The sequence below is a fragment of the Bombina bombina genome, chromosome 5 (genome assembly GCF_027579735.1).
Source record: "Bombina bombina isolate aBomBom1 chromosome 5, aBomBom1.pri, whole genome shotgun sequence".
Taxonomy (NCBI): Eukaryota; Metazoa; Chordata; class Amphibia; order Anura; family Bombinatoridae; genus Bombina; species Bombina bombina.
In genome coordinates this window covers 22,843,390-22,853,068 of record NC_069503.1, presented here as the reverse complement: position 1 = coordinate 22,853,068, position 9,679 = coordinate 22,843,390, and positions in this window count along the sequence as shown.

The window sequence follows — 9,679 nt, the reverse complement described above, 5'->3', positions numbered from 1 at the left end:
GAACACCTCTATCTGCATATTTGTCCCATATATATATCATACGATGGTGCTTATGGTAAAGTGGTTTAGATTTGTTAGTGGGAATAGGTTTTTATATCATACGATGATGCTTATGGTAAAGTGGTTTAGATTTGTTAGTGGGAATAGGTTTTTATATCATACGATGATACTTATGGTAAAGTGGTTTAGATTTGTTAGTGGGAATAGGTTTTTATATCATACAATGATGCTTATGGTAAAGTGGTTTAGATTTGTTAGTGGGAATAGGTTTTTATATCATACGATGGTGCTTATGGTAAAGTGGTTTAGATTTGTTAGTGGGAATAGGTTTTTATATCATACGATGGTGCTTATGGTAAAGTGGTTTAGATTTGTTAGTGGGAATAGGTTTTTATATCATACAATGATGCTTATGGTAAAGTGGTTTAGATTTGTTAGTGGGAATAGGTTTTTATATCATACGATGATGCTTATGGTAAAGTGGTTTAGATTTGTTAGTGGGAATAGGTTTTTATATCATACGATGATACTTATGGTAAAGTGGTTTAGATTTGTTAGTGGGAATAGGTTTTTATATCATACGATGATACTTATGGTAAAGTGGTTTAGATTTGTTAGTGGGAATAGGTTTTTATATCATACGATGATGCTTATGGTAAAGTGGTTTAGATTTGTTAGTGGGAATAGGTTTTTATATCATACGATGGTGCTTATGGTAAAGTGGTTTAGATTTGTTAGTGGGAATAGGTTTTTTATATCATACGATGATACTTATGGTAAAGTGGTTTAGATTTGTTAGTGGGAATAGGTTTTTATATCATACAATGATACTTATGGTAAAGTGGTTTAGATTTGTTAGTGGGAATAGGTTTTTATATCATACGATGGTGCTTATGGTAAAGTGGTTTAGATTTGTTAGTGGGAATAGGTTTTTATATCATACAATGATGCTTATGGTAAAGTGGTTTAGATTTGTTAGTGGGAATAGGTTTTTATATCATACGATGGTGCTTATGGTAAAGTGGTTTAGATTTGTTAGTGGGAATAGGTTTTTATATCATACAATGATGCTTATGGTAAAGTGGTTTAGATTTGTTAGTGGGAATAGGTTTTTATATCATACGATGATACTTATGGTAAAGTGGTTTAGATTTGTTAGTGGGAATAGGTTTTTATATCATACGATGGTGCTTATGGTAAAGTGGTTTAGATTTGTTAGTGGGAATAGGTTTTTATATCATACAATGATGCTTATGGTAAAGTGGTTTAGATTTGTTAGTGGGAATAGGTTTTTATATCATACAATGATGCTTATGGTAAAGTGGTTTAGATTTGTTAGTGGGAATAGGTTTTTATATCATACGATGGTGCTTATGGTAAAGTGGTTTAGATTTGTTAGTGGGAATAGGTTTTTATATCATACAATGATGCTTATGGTAAAGTGGTTTAGATTTGTTATTGGGAATAGGTTTTTATATCATACAATGATGCTTATGGTAAAGTGGTTTAGATTTGTTAGTGGGAATAGGTTTTTATATCATACGATGGTGCTTATGGTAAAGTGGTTTAGATTTGTTAGTGGGAATAGGTTTTTATATCATACGATGGTGCTTATGGTAAAGTGGTTTAGATTTGTTAGTGGGAATAGGTTTTTATATCATACGATGGTGCTTATGGTAAAGTGGTTTAGATTTGTTAGTGGGAATAGGTTTTTATATCATACAATGATGCTTATGGTAAAGTGGTTTAGATTTGTTAGTGGGAATAGGTTTTTATATCATACGATGGTGCTTATGGTAAAGTGGTTTAGATTTGTTAGTGGGAATAGGTTTTTATATCATACAATGATGCTTATGGTAAAGTGGTTTAGATTTGTTAGTGGGAATAGGTTTTTATATCATACGATGATACTTATGGTAAAGTGGTTTAGATTTGTTAGTGGGAATAGGTTTTTATATCATACGATGGTGCTTATGGTAAAGTGGTTTAGATTTGTTAGTGGGAATAGGTTTTTATATCATACAATGATGCTTATGGTAAAGTGGTTTAGATTTGTTAGTGGGAATAGGTTTTTATATCATACAATGATGCTTATGGTAAAGTGGTTTAGATTTGTTAGTGGGAATAGGTTTTTATATCATACGATGGTGCTTATGGTAAAGTGGTTTAGATTTGTTAGTGGGAATAGGTTTTTATATCATACAATGATGCTTATGGTAAAGTGGTTTAGATTTGTTATTGGGAATAGGTTTTTATATCATACAATGATGCTTATGGTAAAGTGGTTTAGATTTGTTAGTGGGAATAGGTTTTTATATCATACGATGGTGCTTATGGTAAAGTGGTTTAGATTTGTTAGTGGGAATAGGTTTTTATATCATACGATGGTGCTTATGGTAAAGTGGTTTAGATTTGTTAGTGGGAATAGGTTTTTATATCATACGATGGTGCTTATGGTAAAGTGGTTTAGATTTGTTAGTGGGAATAGGTTTTTATATCATACAATGATGCTTATGGTAAAGTGGTTTAGATTTGTTAGTGGGAATAGGTTTTTATATCATACGATGATACTTATGGTAAAGTGGTTTAGATTTGTTAGTGGGAATAGGTTTTTATATCATACGATGGTGCTTATGGTAAAGTGGTTTAGATTTGTTAGTGGGAATAGGTTTTTATATCATACGATGATGCTTATGGTAAAGTGGTTTAGATTTTGAAATGAAGAGGAAAGGCGTTGTCTGTGCAAAGCTGGCGCAGGAGATGGCGGCTCATTGGCAGATAAAGAACAAGCCCACAGCTTTATAGGACATAATGACATAGCCCAGAAAAAAAGCTTTGTTTTCATCCCACAAACATACAAAAAATGCCCCTTTTACAAGTTATAATGTTCATAATCATTCAATTGTAAGACGTCACCAAGTTCAATAGCTATGGGCAGGAATTCTACCAACAGTATTTAAAGTAACCATGTAGCCTCTGGCACAATAGGTATAAAAGCAACAAGATGTACTCGCTATTCCCCCACACGTATCTGGGTTACTCCCTTCCCTTGATACATCTTTATTTATACAACAAGCAGAGACTGCTTTATACCTTATTGTGCAAACGGAGTCCACTAACACAATAGTTTTTATTCAGCATTTCTGGGGGGAAATTGTGTTACCAACTATAGTGTATTTCTCAAACAAACCATAATAAATTCATAAAATAAATGAAAAAACTATATTTGTCAGTACATAATGAAAACAAAAACCTGGGTACTATTAACATTAGATCCAATACACATATGGGTGCCCCTTGCTGCTGCCAGAGGCACCTAACATTGAGTGTGGTGCAGCTGGTTAGTTTCTTGCCCGCGTGGCTGGTTTATTTCTACCTGCATAACAAGCAGCAGTGCTGGTCTGTCAGTGCTGGGCGCACCTTGGGCGGGCATTGTTTGGGTAGGTGGAGGGCAGTCAGGACAGGCAAGTCTCACAGACCTACCCAGTACTGTAATCAGCAGTGGAAGAGGTGAGGACCCTAGTATGGAGCACTGGGAAGATGCCCTCACAAGCAGAAGTAAACAGTTTGACCTCAGGAAGAGCTGTTTTGGAGCTGGCTGCGGTAGCCCCTCCACGCCGGGAGCTCTGGTTTTTTGGCTGCAGGAGAGCTGTAGCAGTACAATTCTGCATAATCAGAAGCAAACAAATCCAGCACCAGTGTAAAATCTACTGATTGGTGAGAAACAGCACAATCTCCACAATAAATCTTTACCAGATATTTTAGGAAAATGACTATTTTGATGGTTAGACTAAAATTAGTATGATGTTCTTTGTCTAATAAAGAATTATTTCCGCATGTCAGATAACTGTGCGTTTATACATTGCACTTAAGAAATTATAGCTAAATAGTACATTGCCTTTAAATAATGTTATATTGTTTTTGATGTCATATTATTATATGTCCACAAGATGTCACTAGAGGCAGATAGAGGGCAGTATTACAATCACTGTGTAGGTTGCATGAGCACAGGGATATAAATCAGGTTTAGCCTATACCAGATATTGCAGACCAGCCACAGCCATCGTCTGCACATAAACTTGCACCACATGCAGAGCGTACAATGGAAACAGTGGATGGTTATATGGATGTAGTTCAGATTCACAAAGCTAAACAGTTCCTCGTGTGTCACAGATGGCACTGGGTTATAAAAATCATTTAGCGTTCTGTGTTTGCGGATATTCATGCAACACCAGAATTATTGTTGTTTAAAAAGATAGATAATCCCTTTATTACCCATTCCCCAGTTTTGCATAACAAACACAGTTATATTAATATACTTTTTACCTCTGATTACTCTGTATCTAAGCCTCTGCAGACTGCTCCTTATCTCAGTTATATTAATATACTATTTACCTTTGTGATTACCTTGTATCTAAGCCTCTGCAGACTGCTCCTTATCTCAGTTATATTAATATACTTTTTACCTTTGTGATTACCTTGTATCTAAGCCTCTGCAGACTGCTCCTTATCTCAGTTATATTAATATACTATTTACCTTTGTGATTACCTTGTATCTAAGCCTCTGCAGACTGCTCCTTATCTCAGTTATATTAACCCCTTAATGACAGAGGACGTACCAGGTACGTCATAGGAAAAGCTCCCCTTAATGACAATTGACGTACCTGGTACGTCCTCTGTTGTTTGAAGTGCTGGAAGCGATCATGATCGCTTCCAGCTGCTTACAAGGGATTGTAGTGATGCCTCAACATTGAGCCATCACTGCAATCCCATATTTTACCCACCGATGCAGAGAGGGCCACTCTGTGACCCTCTCTGCATCGTCTATTGCGGCTCACACATTCGTTGGTGGGTGGGAGCAACTCCTCTCAATTGCGTTGGCTTTTTTTTTTCAAAGTTGTAGCCCGATCGGCTCAAATGTTGTTCTGTCGGCGGTTGCGGCCGGGGGGGGGGCGGGGGGTGGGTTGTGTGCGCGCGTGCGCGCGCACGCAACTTATGCACTCCTGTAAAAAAAAACGATGATGCAATTGAAGGAAGGGATCTCCGTTGTTAAGTAAGGGATCTGGGAGGGGGAGGGATGTAGATTATTGAGGGGGGGGCAGCTACACTACAGAAAACTAATGTTTTAAATAAAAAAAGTAAAAAAAACCTATTTTTGGGGGCAAATTGGGTACTGGCAGACAGCTGCCAGTACCCAAGATGGCGGCAAATAGGTAGGGGGGAGGGTTAGAGAGATGTATGGGGGGATCAGGGAGGTTTTGAGGTAAGGGGGATCCATCACTGCAGACTGTATGAAGAAAATAATAAAAAAAAAAAAAATGCTTTTTATTTCAGTACTGGCAGACTGTCTGCCAGTACTTAAGATGGCGGGGACAATTGTGGGGTGGGGGAGGGAAGAGAGCTGTTTGAGGGGGGTCAGGGGGTGGGATGTGTCAGATGGAAGGCTGATCTCTACACTAAAGCTAAAAATTAACCCTACAAGCTACCTAATTAACCCCTTAACTGCTGGGCATATTACAAGTGTGGTGCGCAGCAGCATTTAACGGCCTTATTATTACCAAAAAGCAACGCCAAAGCCATATATGTCTGCTATTTCTGAACAAAGGGGATCCTAGAGAATCATTTACAACCATTTGTGCCATAATTGCACAAGCTGTTTGTAAATAATTTCAGTGAGAATCCTAAAATTGTGAAAAATATAACAGTTTTTTTTTATTTGATCGTATTTGACGGGGAAACGGTGGCATGAAATATACTAAAATGGGCCTAGATCAATAATTTGGGGTTGTCTACTACACTACACTAAAGCTAAAATTAAACCTAAAAGCTCCCTACAAGCTCCCTAATTAACCCCTTCACTGCTGGGCATAATACACGCGTGGTGTGCAGTGACATTTAGCAGCCTTCTAATTACAAAAAAGCAACACCAAAGCCATATATGTCTGCTATTTCTGAACAAAGGGGATCCCAGAGAAGCATTTACAACCATTTATGCCATAATTGCACAAGCAGTTTGTAAATAATTTCAGTGAGAAACTGAAAGTTTGTGAAAAAAATTGTGAAAAAGTCAACAATTTTTTTTATTTGATCGCATTTGGCGGTGAAATGGTGGCATGAAATATACCAAAATGGGCCTAGATCAATACTTTGGGATGTCTTCTAAAAAGAAATATATACATGTCAAGGGATATTCAGGTATTCCTGACAGATATCAGGGTTCCAATGCAACTATCGCTCATTTTGAAAAAAGGTGGTTTGGAAATAGCAAAGTGCTACTTGTACTTATTGCGCTATAACTTGCAAAGAACATGTAAACATTGGGTATTTCTAAACTTGGGACAAAATTTAGAAACTATTTAGCATGGGTGTTATTTGGTGGTTGTAGATGTGTAACAGATTTTAGGGGTCAAAGTTAGAAAAAGTGTGTGATTTTTCAATTTTTTCCTCATATTTTATATTTTTTTATAGTAAATTATAAGATATGATGAAAATAATGGTATCTTTAGAAAGTCCATTTAATGGCGAGAAAAACGGTATATAATATGTGTGGGTACAGTAAATGAGTAAGAGGAAAATTACAGCTAAACACAAACACTGCAGAAATGTAAAAATAGCCATTGTCATTAAGGGTAAGAAAATTGAAAAATGGTCTGGTCATTAAGGGGTTAATATACTATTTACCTTTGTGATTACCTTGTATCTAAGCCTCTGCAGACTGCTCCATATTTCAGTTATATTAATATACTTTTTACCTCTGTGATTACCCTGTATCTAAGCCTCTGCTGACTGCCCCTTATCTCAGTTATATTAATATACTTTTTACCTCTGATTACCTTGTATCTAAGCCTCTGCAGACTGCCCCTTATCTCATTTATATTAATATACTTTTTACCTGTGATTACCTTGTATCTAAGCCTCTGCAGACTGCCCCTTATCTCATTTATATTAATATACTTTTTACCTCTGTGATTACCTTGTATCTAAGCCTCTGCAGACTGCCTCCTTATCTGTTATATAAATATACTTTTTACCTCTGTAATTACCCTGTATCTAAGCTTCTGCACACTGCCCCCTTATCTGTTATAGAAATATACTTTTTACCTCTGTAATTACCCTGTATCTAAGCTTCTGCAGGCTGCCTCCTTATCTGTTATAGAAATATACTTTTTACCTCTGTAATTACACTGTATCTAAGCCTCTGCAGACTGTCCCTTATCTCAGTTATATTAATATACTTTTTACCTCTGTGATTACCTTGTATCTAAGCCTCTGCAGACTGCCCCTTATCTCAGTTATATTAATATACTTTTTACCTCTGATTACCTTGTATATAAGCCTCTGCAGACTGCCCCTTATCTCATTTATATTAATATACTTTTTACCTGTGATTACCTTGTATCTAACCCTCTGCAGACTGCTCCTTATGTCAGTTATATTAATATACTTTTTACCTCTGTGATTACCCTGTATCTAAGCCTCTGCAGACTGTCCCTTATCTCAGTTATATTAATATACTTTTTACCTCTGTGATTACCCTGTATCTAAGCCTCTGCAGACTGCTCCTTATCTCAGTTATATTAATATACGTTTTACCTCTGTGATTACCCTGTATCTAAGCCTCTGCAGACTGTCCCTTATCTCAGTTATATTAATATACTTTTTACCTCTGTGATTACCCTGTATCTAAGCCTCTGCAGACTGCCCCTTATCTCAGTTATATTAATATACTTTTTACCTCTGTGATTACCCTGTATCTAAGCCTCTGCAGACTGTCCCTTATCTCAGTTATATTAATATACTTTTTACCTCTGTGATTACCCTGTATCTAAGCCTCTGCAGACTGTCCCTTATCTCAGTTATATTAATATACTTTTTACCTCTGTGATTACCCTGTATCTAAGCCTCTGCAGACTGCTCCTTATCTCAGTTATATTAATATACTTTTTACCTCTGTGATTACCCTGTATCTAAGCCTCTGCAGACTGCTCCTTATCTCAGTTATATTTATATACTTTTTACCTCTGTGATTACCTTGTATCTAAGCCTCTGCAGACTGCTCCTTATCTCAGTTATATTAATATACTTTTTACCTCTGTGATTACCTTGTATCTAAGCCTCTGCAGACTGCTCCTTATCTCAGTTATATTAATATACTTTTTACCTCTGTGATTACCCTGTATCTAAGCCTCTGCAGACTGCTCCTTATCTCAGTTATATTAATATACTTTTTACCTCTGTGATTACCCTGTATCTAAGCCTCTGCAGACTGCTCCTTATCTCAGTTATATTAATATACGTTTTACCTCTGTGATTACCCTGTATCTAAGCCTCTGCAGACTGTCCCTTATCTCAGTTATATTAATATACTTTTTACCTCTGTGATTACCCTGTATCTAAGCCTCTGCAGACTGTCCCTTATCTCAGTTATATTAATATACTTTTTACCTCTGTGATTACCTTGTATCTAAGCCTCTGCAGACTGTCCCTTATCTCAGTTATATTAATATACTTTTTACCTCTGTGATTACCCTGTATCTAAGCCTCTGCAGACTGTCCCTTATCTCAGTTATATTAATATACTTTTTACCTCTGTGATTACCCTGTATCTAAGCCTCTGCAGACTGCTCCTTATCTCAGTTATATTAATATACTTTTTACCTCTGTGATTACCCTGTATCTAAGCCTCTGCAGACTGCTCCTTATCTCAGTTATATTTATATACTTTTTACCTCTGTGATTACCTTGTATCTAAGCCTCTGCAGACTGCTCCTTATCTCAGTTATATTAATATACTTTTTACCTCTGTGATTACCTTGTATCTAAGCCTCTGCAGACTGCTCCTTATCTCAGTTATATTAATATACTTTTTACCTCTGTGATTACCCTGTATCTAAGCCTCTGCAGACTGCTCCTTATCTCAGTTATATTAATATACTTTTTACCTCTGTAATTACCCTGTATCTAAGCCTCTGCAGACTGCCCCTTATCTCAGTTATATTAATATACTTTACCTCTGTGATTACCTTTTATCTAAGCATCTACTGACAGCCCCCTGATCACATGACATCTTACTTATTATCTATTGACTTTCACTTTAGCCAATTAGTGCAGTGTCTGGCACAAGCCACGGGCGTGATCACAATGCTATCTATATGGCTTACATGAACTAGCTCTCCCCTATTGTGAAAAGCAAATAAAAAAGCATGTGATAAGAAGCGGCCTTCAAGGGCTTAGAAATTATCATGAGCCTCCCTAGGTTTAGCTTTTAACTAAGAATATCAAGAGAACAAAAAGCAAAATTGGTGATAAAATTAAATTGGAAAGTTGTTTAAAATGACATGCCCTATTTGAAACATGACATTTTTTTTTTAACTTGACTGTCCCTTTAGTCCCCTTCATACCGGCCTAGACATATACGTTTAGACACGTAATTAATGTATTGTACAAATGGCTGCAGCTAGCGAGGCCGGTAGCTTCCACTGGGTAAAACATAAACTTTCAGTATATTTAGGAAAAAAATGGAAAATTCGGTTTTGTTTTTTTAAATAAAAAGCCTGTTGGGTCTGCTAAATGCAAAACTTATTACAGCAACTCTCATGTATAAATAATTAGACATAAACATCTACTTTTAACCATTTTCTAGACTTGATATAATTAGGTTTTTAGCTCTAAAGGGATA